The sequence below is a fragment of the Hibiscus syriacus genome, unplaced genomic scaffold (genome assembly GCF_006381635.1).
Source record: "Hibiscus syriacus cultivar Baekdansim isolate YM2019G1 unplaced genomic scaffold, ASM638163v2 tig00112206_pilon, whole genome shotgun sequence".
Lineage (NCBI taxonomy): Eukaryota > Viridiplantae > Streptophyta > Magnoliopsida > Malvales > Malvaceae > Hibiscus > Hibiscus syriacus.
The window spans coordinates 263,996-277,693 of record NW_024063267.1 but is presented as its reverse complement, the minus strand read 5'-3'; the positions used below and the strand labels follow the sequence as shown (position 1 = coordinate 277,693).

The 13,698-nt window shown below is 30.9% G+C and overlaps 2 pseudogenes; one reads left to right on the top strand and one right to left on the bottom strand.

Moving 5' to 3' along the window:
* Positions 1-1,354: 1,354 nt before the first annotated feature.
* On the bottom strand, positions 1,355-4,275 carry LOC120175686 (annotated as a pseudogene).
* A 7,128-nt stretch (positions 4,276-11,403) lies between these two features.
* On the top strand, positions 11,404-12,965 carry LOC120175470 (annotated as a pseudogene).
* The last annotated feature ends 733 nt before the right edge of the window (positions 12,966-13,698 follow it).

Here is a 13,698-nt window from a genome sequence, read left to right as displayed (position 1 = left end):
TTTTATATTTGTTCGTTTATTATTTTAACGAACGAACACGAACAAACTACATTCCTTAACAAACACGAACAAGAAATTATGTTCATTTAGTTATTCGTGTTTGTTCACTTATTCAATTAAGGATAAACGAACAAATATGAACATATCCTCTTTCGTATTCTCGTTCGGTTCTTTACGAGCCTACTGCTCGTAGAATTAATAAACTTCATCAGCATATCAAATAATACTCAAAATTCTTTTGTTTTGCTTCGTTCCCTTTGTGCAGGATCATGGATCTTGAGCAATCATCTCATTAGCCTTCCAAGTGTTTAGACTGCCGCAATATTTAGAAAATAATAAAGTAATAGTTTTCTTTTACAACAAGGGATTTGGTATTCTAATTATGCTCGTAAAAGTTATATGTTTGTATTCAGCGTGGTGAAGTTGATTCCCAAAACGGAGATAAATATTAATATTTATTAAACATGTAATAAATATATTTATTTATTACAATTAATTGAGTAATTATAAATATTAAAAAGTTTTAATGATAAAATGAAAATTAAATGAAAGATAGATTTTGATAAATATTAATATTGCATATTAGCTATTTAATATATAGATTTGATTTTGTACAATTAATTTTGATATTATAAATATTCTGCACATAAAATAAAGATAGACCAATGACAATTCTAATAGTTATGAAAATTCAATGAAATTAAATTTAATGTATAATAAAAAAATTCATTTTGATTTAGACGTATTGATAAATGATGGCAACTTTAATGATTTATGAAAATCGAATAAAATTAAAATAATGTTTATATAACAATACATACTAGATCAAAGTTTGTGTCATTTTAATATTTATCATATAAATTCCATGCTGTATTCTACCCAAAAAATATAGGGTAAATTATGAAGTTAATACCTAAACTATCAATTTTAATTCATTTAGAACCTAAACTTTCATTTTTTTCTTCAAAATCATGTCTATCATTTAGTTTTGTTTAGAATCCTATCGTTAAAAACTTAAACAATTTAATACTTAAACTATCAGTTTTGATCCGTTTTAGTACCTAAACATTAAAAAAAAATCAAAATTTAACATTAAATTTTGAACACGGGTACTAAATTAAACAAAAACTAAATTTTAAGTATAGCTTTGAAAAAATTAAAAGTTTAGTACTAAAACGGACAAAAAATGATAATTAAGTACTAAACGAGTACCAAAATATATATGCTTGTAAGTGATGTATTTGAGGGTACACCATTTGGTTATTTTATTGGAAATAATATTTTTTAAAAATATACTATTAAATTTTGAAATTGAAAAATAACTCTAAAAGAAATTAATGATGGAAAAAATAAATAATAGCAAATATGCATGCATATGTATATCAATAAGAAAATAAGGACATAAACTCGTGTACAGGAAAAGAGAGGATAAATTGAAACGTAAAATGTATTCACATATTAAGAAGAAAGCTTCTATCTGTGAAATTCTCAAACTTCCGAATACGAATATAAGCACAAAGAAACCACCAAAAAGAGAAGATGCACGTACCAAATCGTCTTCTCCGACACCAACGGACTGAGAATGTCTTAGAAACTTCTGCAACTTTGCTCGCGAGAACACTCCCTTCTTTCGATGTATCCGAAAGGGAACCAAACCCGCTTTCCCTTGCATTCACCTCTGCCCACCCACTGTTCGTCACCTGCCAATAAGCCATGAGTTTTTACATAGTGCATCCATGTCAGTTGCCCGAAAATCATATACGGATATAAAATTGTTAACTCGAGCCTGTCAACCTTTCGCACAACTACGTAGTCACCAACTGACAAAGAAAGCTCCACGTTGGATTCACCATTATACGTATGCATAACCTGTAATATACATCAATCAGTAAGCCATTGTACAGATTAAGCAACTCGTAGATCCCAATGTGCCGGCGGTATATACTATATAGGACCGAGTTACAAACCTCGCCTAAAAAGTAGCCCATGCTATCTGTTGACCCATTACTTGCTTGAGAAGCATAAACTCCATTAACTTCCTCATATGATGGAGGAGGAGGCATAGTGTCTACACTTGGGACGGGAGGTGCTTCAATTCGTTGTCGTTCAGATCTCATCTATTATGACGGAGGAAATTGTAGTGTTGTAATATTGTTAATCAGTTTCAGCAAAGAATATCGAGAAAGGATTCAGTAGCGCAATTCATACCTCGGCGTCGAGCTGATCAAGTATCTGAAGGACTCGTTGATGATATGTACGTTCAGCTTCAACCTTTCAGCCCGAGATAAAATAGGACGAAATGTTAAAATTAAGTTCCTAGACATCCAATATAAAATTAAGATTTACATAGAAGGAAATTTGCATTACCATAGCAATAAGTCTCTGAAGTGTCAACCTCTGTTGTTGAGCTTCAACAGCGGTCATTGCTGCAGCAGCTTCTTTCCCCAATATTGCCATGTTTGACTTTAGATCTTGCAGTTTCGTTTCTGCAGATTCCAATTTCATGACATTCTCGGGATTTCCAAGCGTTTCCCTCACTCTTGCTTGGCGTTTCGAAACTTCGATTGCCTGTCACATGATCAAGAGATGGTGTCAATACACACTTGCAATACAATCGGCCTTTCAAATTTAAGATTTGCTAATTGTAAAACCTGTGCTTCAGCTTCTTGTCGCATTCTGTCTAACGTTGAGCAAGATGTCGCGCATCTTCCAAAGGAGCCCATTACCATTGCTCTTAGGGCTCGGCAACCTAGCAATCAAATCATCAAAAATAGCATCCAGATGATATACGACGTACTACATAATTAAGGATAAGATATGAAATATACTAACGCCAAAAGTGAATAATCCATGTCCAGATCACCAAATAGCCTATTATACTATCTTGCTTCCATAGATTCAAGAACATAGCAACCTAATTTGCTAGTATTTTATGTTATAGTAATACAAAAACTAAACAAACCTGTGTGCCAAGAGCCTTCAACAGATTCCCACGTTCCTCTCCATTTGAGCACGAGCACGTCCAACCTAATGCAGCATTTGATAATGTATTGCGCTGGTACAAGTATTTTCAGAACCATATTTCCTGCTATCATCGGACAGCTTTGTCCCTGTCAAGAAAAGATGTACATGACAACAAAGAAGTCAGTTGCATTGAATTCAAAGGGAAATTTTAAAAATTAACAAATGCTTCACAAACTTGCCTATTTCAACTTGTTTGGACCCAGTGACGATATATCCTTCAACACCGCGGACAATATCCCTTTGAAAATGCTGAAACACAAAATTTGCAAAGGTAATGAAGAGAAGAACACACGATAGAACAATTGATGCAAGAGACCAGGTGAAAAATTTAGTAACCTTGCCAGCACGGGTCGAGACATAAAGCTTTTCGAGTTTTGATGTGCTGGAATTCTGCCTCATCAGTAATTACATTGTCTGAACCTCCATATCCCCCAAACTGTTTGAAGACAGCCTGAAGTAGCATTCAGGGAAAAAAGATTAGATAAGTTCGAAACAACAAGAACATAGTAACGCATTTGAGTTAAAACAAGAAACGATCTCCGTAGATGGTAAATCTGAAACCAATAAAACATTGAGGAGTTTCATACTGATTTCAAAAGGGAAAAGAAAAATCGAACAATTTACACTTTTTCCACTTCTATCATCATTCGATTGAAACGCAATCTTTAAAAAGACTACCAATCCAATTTCAAATTCCATCCTCCAACTTCAAAAATTTCAATTAAGCTAATAAAATAACATCCAATAGCTCAGCATTTTCAGTTTAATATTTTGATCCGATTCATGAATCATAAACGCGCGATCAGGCACGTGGAAATAGATCCGACACTTAACTGAAAATCGAACACCGAATCAAAATAAAGCAGATTAACAGAAAATTAGATCGAAAACAAACAGCTCTCTCTCTCTATATATATATATACATAGACAAAAAATATAGAGAAAGATGAAGTGTGAAGCTGATAAATATGCGTTGACCTGGATCTAAAACAGCTATGTTAAAAAATAGTTTGAGATCGAATTAGGAGATAGTAGAGATAGAGAGACCTGTTGTTGGCGGGCGACTTGTTCTCGGAGCCGCGTAGCTTGTTTTCTGATCGCGTCCATTTACCGGAGCACAATCGGAGCTATTTTCCGATGGATTCAAAGACCAATAAACGGAGAAATCGGTAAACAAATGCCTTTTACTTTTGAGAGGGTGAGGGTGGTTCAGTGAAAGAGCTTTTTTGTCGTGGGCAAAACTCCTTGACGACGTGATTCGAAAACTTTGAAGACTATAATCTAGAAAATAGGTTGTTATGGTGCGCACGTTCCTATTTTACTCTTTCTGAGATCTCCTTCTTTGTTTTTGTTTTCTGGATTTTCAAATATTAAACAACCGATCTCCCTCTACAATTCTATTTTTATGTTGAAAATTAACACTGGAATTAACTAATATTTTTTCCACGTTGATTTTTAAAAAATAACGTACTATCATTTTTGTTTGTTTTTATCTAATTAATATATAGTTACTACTGGTTAACTGAAGTTAAAAGATTAAATTATGTGATAGTTAAATATTTTGATAAGCACATATTTGGTCCATGTTATTTACATATTCTTTAATTTAGTCATACTTTTAATAAATTAAAATAAATTTAATCTTTCAATCGAATTATGTCACATATTGTGTCACGTGTCACCATTTAGGTCAGAGGACTAATTTAATATATATATTTCACTAATCAGAGGGTGACACATGTCATTCAATCGATTGGTGGCATGTGGCACGATAATGACACCAGTGATATATGACATCATTTAATTGTATAATTAAATTTATTAAAAGTATGACTAAATTGAGAGAATATGTAAATAATATAGATCAAATGTATGATTATAGAAAAATATTTAACTATCACGTCATTTAATCTATTAACTGTTAACGACAGTTAACATGTGGTGAACACATCTTAATTAAATAAAAACAAAAGTGATTATATATTATGCTTTTTGAAATCAACGAGAAAAAATGGATAAAACACAAACATAAGTGATCAATCTGTCGTGTAGTTAACCTTATAAATTACGGTTTCGAGTTAAATATTATTTAATATTAATAATAATAAACTAGTGAAACAACCTTGAATAAGCTTAGAGGACCAACATCTTTTCCTTTTTAGCCCATGATGACTTTGTCAAAAGCAAACTGAGACCGGCAACGGCGGCGAGGGAGTTACAATTAAAAGGGAAGCCAAACACAAATGAGTATCCCCACCTTCAAAATTGGCTTCCATGTGAAGTCTTACTTTTAAAACCTTTTCATTTCATGAAAAATGAATTATGGAATTATTTATAAAAATTATATATAAAACAATTACGATATTAATATTTTGAAAAAAATAAATTCTATTTATATAATTATATAATATTAAAATTATATATCGTACTAGTGACGGATCAGAAAATACTTTTTCCAAGATGAACACATATGTTAACATTATAAAATTTTTAAATGGGATAAGTACAAATAAAATTTCAGAGTGAATATAATATGTAAAATAAATAACTAATCGAAGAAAACTCAGATTTTAGAAAGGGTACGAAAAATTTTAAAATAGACACCATCAATAAATAAATAATTAACCAAATAAAATTTAAATTTCATGGTGACCGATGTTGATCGTATTATATATTAAATCAAAGTTTTAATATTTCTTCAGATATTTATTCATCATGTCTATTCACCCTAAGAGTTGAAATCAGGGTCGATTCATCCTATGGTTGATAAGCACGGTCCATTTGATTATAGAGGTCTTAAAGGGTCAAATAAGATCCATTTATGTCATGGAAATCTCTCATTTGTGTCGGCTTCTTTTGTTCTTTGGGCTATATAACAGCACTGCCAACAGCTTAATGACTAGGGTTCCCCAAACTAGGGGTGTTTAAAAATATTCGAACTGAATTATTAGATCTGCAAATTCATCAATCCAATTAAAAATTATCGAATATGTATAATAAAAATACTCAAAGTTACGAGTTATATACCCAACCCACTTTTTTCAGGGTTTTAGATCTAAATCATATCACAAAGTCTCCTTTAATCATAATATAAAATCTAGTGTCAGTATCTGTATATATACACATTCATAAATTGGTATAGTAATAATAATTGTATTAATATCTTTTTCTTTAACCTAAGTTTTCTCTTAATATTTTTATGTCGTCTTTCTGTTTTTTTTTATTTGGTAACGACCGACGATACCAATTTTAATATTGATTGATGACAGTCAGCGATTACTGTTTTCTTGTTCTTTTTTCGTACTACTTTTGTTTTTTTTTTTTTCTTGATTTTGTTTTAATTTTAAAGAATAATCTATGTCATTGTGACACTTTTTTTTCCCTCTGCTCTTGTGACATGTTACTTATGACTTTTGGTACGTTTTCCGCATACCTTTACGGTCGTGTTGGTGCTCGCATAAAGATTTTCACGAAATTTGTTTTATGATTGTTTTGTTGGTGTTCATCTGTTGTCAGATCCCTTATTTGGTAAAAGGTTGTTTGTCGATATAATCAGAATTGTGTAGTGAAACAGTCTGCCCAAATTGTTTGGTTCACTCACCACTCCTTTATCATGTGGTAAAGCATCTCGTTCGACATATACAATAAGTTTTATGAAGGTTTGTTGGTTTCTTTTGACGATGGACGACATTCTCAATGGAATGTTTCATTTTTTCTTCGTATCTTTGGGTGTGATATTTTTGTTTTATGTATAATTTTTTTTGTGATTATTGTCTATAATTTTCTCTCTGGTGCATTGTAATTTTGATTCATTCCATTATTTTTATATATAGAATTCAATTATAATTTTTAAACAAATTTGGTTTAATAATTACTAGTATCACTTTAACTAGGGTGACATGTAGGACTGACAATTTAACTTGAAATCGATGTGTTTCAATCTGGTCCGATCTAATAGTTCAATTTTTTTAAAATAGGTTCAAGTCGAGTTGGGTCGATTTTTTTTAAAGGAACGAGGTTGGGTCGGGTTTGAGTGGAGGGTGAAAAAACTCAAACCCAACTTGGGAATAATAATGGATTTTCTTTATAAAATTTATTATTTTTTAGTTAGACCTTATTTTATATCCGGTCGGGTCAAATTTATACTTTAAAAATTAAATCAGATCGGAGTCAGATGAATTATATATATTTTCGAGTTGAATCGAATTAGATGAATGATATATAATTTTCGAGTAGGTCGAATTTTAGTAGAGAATATATATATTTTGAATTAGGTCCAATTAACTAAAAATATAAACATGTTCGGTTGTTGGATCCTTTCAAAACTTTATTGATGATAAGATTTATTACACACAACACACACGTATATAAGCAATGACACCTTTGAAGAAAATGCATTTTGGGGTCCATGGTGTTATATGTGGATGAGGGTCATCGAGCAATCGTGTGTTGCTTGCAGCGTTCGCTCAATTTCCAATTTGATGAAGCGTTGATAATGGTACGAAAACTAGGGAGTGGAGTGGTAGTAACTGATGATGATGATAAATTACCTAACTAAGCATCCAATTTGCTAAATACAAGAAGAAGAAGCTTTCCCTAAAGATTTGTTATCGACTTCGATAAGTCTGGTATTGATTTTAGGGTAAACACTGCATGTAGTCCCTTATGTTTTTGGTTTGACCGATTTTGGTCACTAATTTAAAAATTAAGGGGGATAATCTCCAACATTATCGATTCGTTTAATTTTAGTCCCTCAATCGTTAACTCTCTCTTGATTTTAGCCACTTAGCCATGTTAGGGACTTAAACAAAAGAGGTTAACAAAAATTAATGGCTGGGGGACTCAAATCGAACGGATCAATAACATTAGGGACCATTTCCTCTTAATTTTTAAATTGATGACCAAAGTCGGTTAAACCCTAAACATAGGGGACTATCTGCATAGTTTACCATTGATTTTTTTTGATGCAAAAGCATACCCAACATTTATTTTTTATTTCATTTTCCTTAAAAACTTAACACATTTAGTATTTAAACTATCAGTTTTGGCCCGTTTTAGTACCTGAACTTTTAATTTTTAAAAAAATAATGTTAGATTTTGGACATGAATACTAAAATGAAACAAAAACTAAACTTTAGGTATGGTTTTGAAAAAATTAAAAGTTTAGATATTAAAACGAATAAAATCTGATAGTTTAGGTACTAAACACATAATTTGCCATTGCCTTTATAATTTGTACATGCACTATAATTATAACTTCAGAAATAATTATCAAGTATAAGAAAAAATTCAAAAATAGAAATAGTTAGGTTCAATTTCACATCTACCCACTTGTCATCTCACTCTCTAGATACGTTGTTCTTATTATAGTCATGTATAGCTAAATTCCACCATTTGCATCTCACTTCCATGTTTTTGTCGTTATTTTAAAAGTTATCAGGAGAAGAAATTGGTGAAGTTTGACAAATATATAATATAATATAAATATAATAAATATATAACATAATATAATATAATAATATAATATATATAATATAATATAATATAATATAATATAATATAATATAATATATAATATATAAATAATATAATATAATATAATAATATAATATAATATAATATAATATAATATAATATTAAATGAATGACTTGTAATGTATAATATAATAAAGGGTAAATTACACATTTAATATTTAAACTATCAGTTTTGGTTCATTTTAGTACTTTCAATTTTTTTCAAAACATAATGTTAAATTTTGAATGAGATAACTAAAATGAAACAAAAACTAAAGTTTTTAACGGTGGGGGTAATAAAATGAAACATAAACAAAACTTTGTGTGGTTTTGAAACGATTGAAAAGTTTGTGTACTAAAACAGAACAAAACTAATAGTTTATATACTAAACGTATAATTTATCCTAAAAATATATACATATATATAAGAAACATGTAATAACATTTAAATACTCGTTTACAACAAAAGCAGCGCAAAAATTATTTTACTGGACCTTATTAAGCGCTTCAGTGATTAAAAAGAGTATTATTCTCCTTAGACGTTTCGAGCTCGAACAATTATATTTACAAGATATGTGTTGTCGATAACTAAGAATGATTATGAACATATATTATATTATAATTACCACTACTATTAAAAGAACGTTATCATATTGAGATTAAGAGTCAGTTCTCCATTACTTTTTAAATAAGCTTTTGAAATAAAACAGTTTTGGGCATGTTTTAGTTAGGTATAATTTTGAGAGAGAAAATAATTGAGGGATTAAAATATAAATAAAAAATAAATAGGTTACCAAATATAAAGTTTATCCTCTTTTATTCGACAATGCAGCAAGCTTTGCATGCGTGAACTTTTTAAACGCGATTTTGGCACTAAATCAAAGAGCCCTCAGGTTTTCAAATACGTGAGTTACAATCGAATCTTTGAACCGCATGATATAGAATTTGAAGCGCTATATATCGTCGGATTATACACGCGCGATGTCTTTCGATTGACGATAGAACCTCCTAAAATTAGAAAAGAAAGAGGCGGGAATTGTTAAGCAAAAAAATCCACCGAAGAAGGGCCGAAATTGATGCTGCAAAGCAACCTATTACCGTTAATAAAGTCAAAATCAGGGGTCATTTTGGGAAAATAATGAAAGAATAGATAAACTAATTACGGATTTTTTTTAGTTAAAAAAAACAATTTCACAATTAATTTGGAATGACGGTAAGTTTTTGTTTACGTGATGTCTAAATTAGATATATTATCTTAAGTTAATACTTTTTAAAATATATTATTAAATTACCAACAGTTGGTTTAAGTGGTAAGCCGCTTGATGTCATTTAAGCAAAGTTTTGAGTTCGAGTCGTTGTGTATGTAAAAGATTCCTACTAAGAGACTTACTCACCAAAACTAGGTGTACATCACACTTCGGTCCGGTTAGTCAGATTAAAACCTTGGAACTGTGAGGACAACAAAAAAAATATTAATTTGGTATTTAAACTATTTTTTTCAAGTTTAGATTTTTTAAAATTTATATTTATATTTGAATTTTAATTTTGTTTAATATTTTGATATTTTTATTAACGGTATTAAATTTTAAAAATATAATAACATAAATTTTGGAGATTAAACACTATATTATTATGTGTTTTTAAAACCAAATTAGAATTTAGAAACATATTTATAAAAATAGTGGATAGAATTAAATTTCAAATAAGAACGTAATTGATTTTATAAATTCTAAATTTAATTATAATTTTACTTAAAAAAGGGAGAAAAAGATATTGTACGGGAAAAAGTCATCGTAATTAGTCAAAAATTATGACCTAATAGAATATGAGAGAATAATTATGAGTAACTTGATCAACCAACCAAATGTGTTTGCTTAATTTTTAAAATAAAATATTTTTTTGATAAATTCTAGATCTATTTCTGCATAAAGGGGGAGAATAAGGACGATAAGAGAATGAGAATACTTCTAGTATGTATAGAATCGACGACCTAAGGAAGTATAAGAGATATGCATGATATATATATATATATATATATATATATATATATATATATGGGGTAGAATCATATTATACTAGTTTTACGTCTTGTTAGGACTGTTAGATGAATGAAATCAAATGTTGATATTAACAATATAAAATGATAATATATTCACTGGAAAAAAATTAATTTCAATATTTGTTCTCCTTATCCAACGATCCTAAAAGATGTAAAACCCTTAATTTTACACTAGGTGTGAGTGAATCTTAATACTCTCTCTATACATTGATTAATCTAAGACGATTATAAGTAGCAGTATATGTTCTAAAAATTCTTAATCATTTAAAAATGAATGTTCAAATACGCCAACAATTGTTGATGCTCGAATATAAGATCTCTAATAATAACAACAAACATCATTTTAACCACGAAATCTCTTGTATATTTAAATTGACACCTACCTTATATACACACACACACGTATAGGGATTGGATTCTGTTACACAATATAAAATTCTTTTAATTTTACATAGATTTATTGAATAAGTATATGACTGAGATTAATTGTAAAAAAATGTGAAGATATTTACTATAAAGAAAAACAAATAGTTAATATAAATAATATATTTTACTTATTCGGTTTTAAATTTATATACAATTTTAATTTTACATTATGTTTGTGAATTATATATATATAATCGAAAAGACATGCCAAAAGGAAATCCAGTGAACATGAAACAATCGAAAAGAAAAATCTTTATGGAAATTATTGGATTCGGTCCAAACAAGGCCACGGCAGAAAAGTCAAATCTCTTCCAACAAGACTTTTATTTTATAGTATAAATAATTTCACAAATTGCTAAAAAAAATAAAAACAGTTGTAGAGTGGAAGACAGTAAAGAAGATAAAATCCATTAAACTCTCTTTCAAAGTTTAGCGCCAGTCTCGCCCTCGAACAAGCCTTAACCAATTCCTCAGCTTTCCCTCTTTCTCATCCTTCATCCGTATCAGGTCATTTATTCAAAGAATTTAATATTCTTTTATATACAATCTTTATCTTTTCATTTTCCCGATGCTTTGAATTTCTGGGTTTTATCCGATTAGTGATTTCGTGGATTATTTAACTGAGAAAACAGGGTTTTGTTTGTTTGGGTGTAGATAAAATGGAGTTCTGCATGGAGGAAAGAGCGTTGAAATCGAGTGTAAGGGGAGAATCGACCATGCAGAAGAACAACCAGCACGCTGTTTTCGATGATTTGTTGTGCCTGAACGGCGGTGAAGATTTCTCCGTCGATTGTTTCTTTGATTTCACGAACGGAGAATTCGAAAACGAAGAAGAAGAAGAAGTAGTAGAGAGAAATGAAGAAATTATGGGTTTTCTCTCTCGCAAGAACGTGTAGCGGATGATGATAGCAACTCGAATTCCAGCGGTTTATCCTTCGATTCTGTTCTCACCAACGAATTATCCGTACCGGTAAACTTCAATTTCTTGAACAAATTATTTTAAATCACAAAAAAAGGAATTAAACCCTTTTTTCCATGCAAAATTGATTTATTTATATATATATATATATATATATTTGTTTTCTAGGATGAAGAAATTGCAGGGCTTGAATGGGTATCTCAGTTTGTGGACGATTCGGTTCCGGAGCTTCGATTTCCATGCCCCTTTTTCAAGGAAAACCAGAAAAAACCTCGGTTCGAATCCGCGCCGGCGCCGGTTTTGTGAAAACGCCGTGTTTTTCTTCACCGGTTCCGTCTAAAAGTCGGAGCAAAAGGGCTAAAACAACCGGAAAAGCATGGCCGGTTGGGTCGATGCCTCTTTCCGAGTCATCGTCTTCGACGACGGCGTCGTCATCTTCAACCGCTTCCTCCGGATTTTCCATGACTTCGGCTCTGGTTCTCAAAACCGAGTGACCGACGATTTCGCTGAACCGCCGGCGAAAAAGCAGAGGAAAAAACCGGGGGTTCAGTCCAGCGGCGGGATCGCTTTCCAACGGAGGTGTAGTCATTGCCAAGTTCAAAAGACTCCCCAGTGGCGAACCGGTCCACTCGGTGCCAAAACCTTGTGCAACGCTTGTGGGGTTCGTTACAAGTCCGGTCGGCTCTTTCCCGAGTACAGACCGGCTTGCAGCCCCACTTTTTCCGGCGACGTACACTCCAACAGCCACCGGAAAATTTTGGAAATGAGGAGGAAGAAAGAGGTGACGGAAGGGAAAGTGTCGGGTGAGTTGACTCGGATGATTCCGAGCTTTTGAGAGTTTACAGAAATAGCAAGCTAAACCAGGGTTGAACCGGGTTTAATTTAACTCTTATTAGGTTTAGTTTAGTTCCTAGTATTTCAGGGTCTAATTTCGGATGCTAGATAGGGTCTTAATTTATAGTATTTAATTTCTTTCTAGACTTTTTATTCCTGGTCAATTTATTTTGCAGCAGATTTTAACGAGGAGGACTAAATTTTAAGTTTGAATTATAGATTTCAACCGCTAACTCCATATAAAATCCATATAAAATTTTAATTATAGATTTTTTTTATAAATCTAAAATAATTTAACGATAAATTTATAATTTAACATTCGTAGAATTTTTATTATTCAATGACAGAATAATGATATTTTTGAAAAAAAATAAAATTTTAAGGGCATTTTAGTCCAAAATACCGATAATGTTACAATACCTAAGGGAAGAGAGATAATGACATTTCTGGTAATATACTCCAAAAAATCTACTATTGATAATAAAATATTACTGGAAATAAGATTTTCGATCAACCAAACATAAAAATATCCCACAATCTTTAAACCAAATACCCCTAAATATAAAAAAAATGAACATTCAATGTCTAAAAATTACAAAATGTCTTCGTACATGGAACATGGAGTGTCACTTTTCGAGTGGTTATTGACACGTTCAAAGTGAAAGAGCAGGCTCTTGGTTTTGACAAATCGGGAGGCAAGGCCAAGTTGTGGAAATATCTGAATGAAAGGGTTAAAATGGGGTTGACAAGTGTGCCTTTTAACACCATTTTCAGTAAAGACAAAATCAAATGAATTATTATTCCATTTTATAGATTTTTGCATTTTTTTTATAAAAATAATATGCATTTTTCAAATATAGAGATTAGTTTTTGTTTAATAAAATCTATTTAGTATATTATTAAGAAAAAAAATCTATTTGAG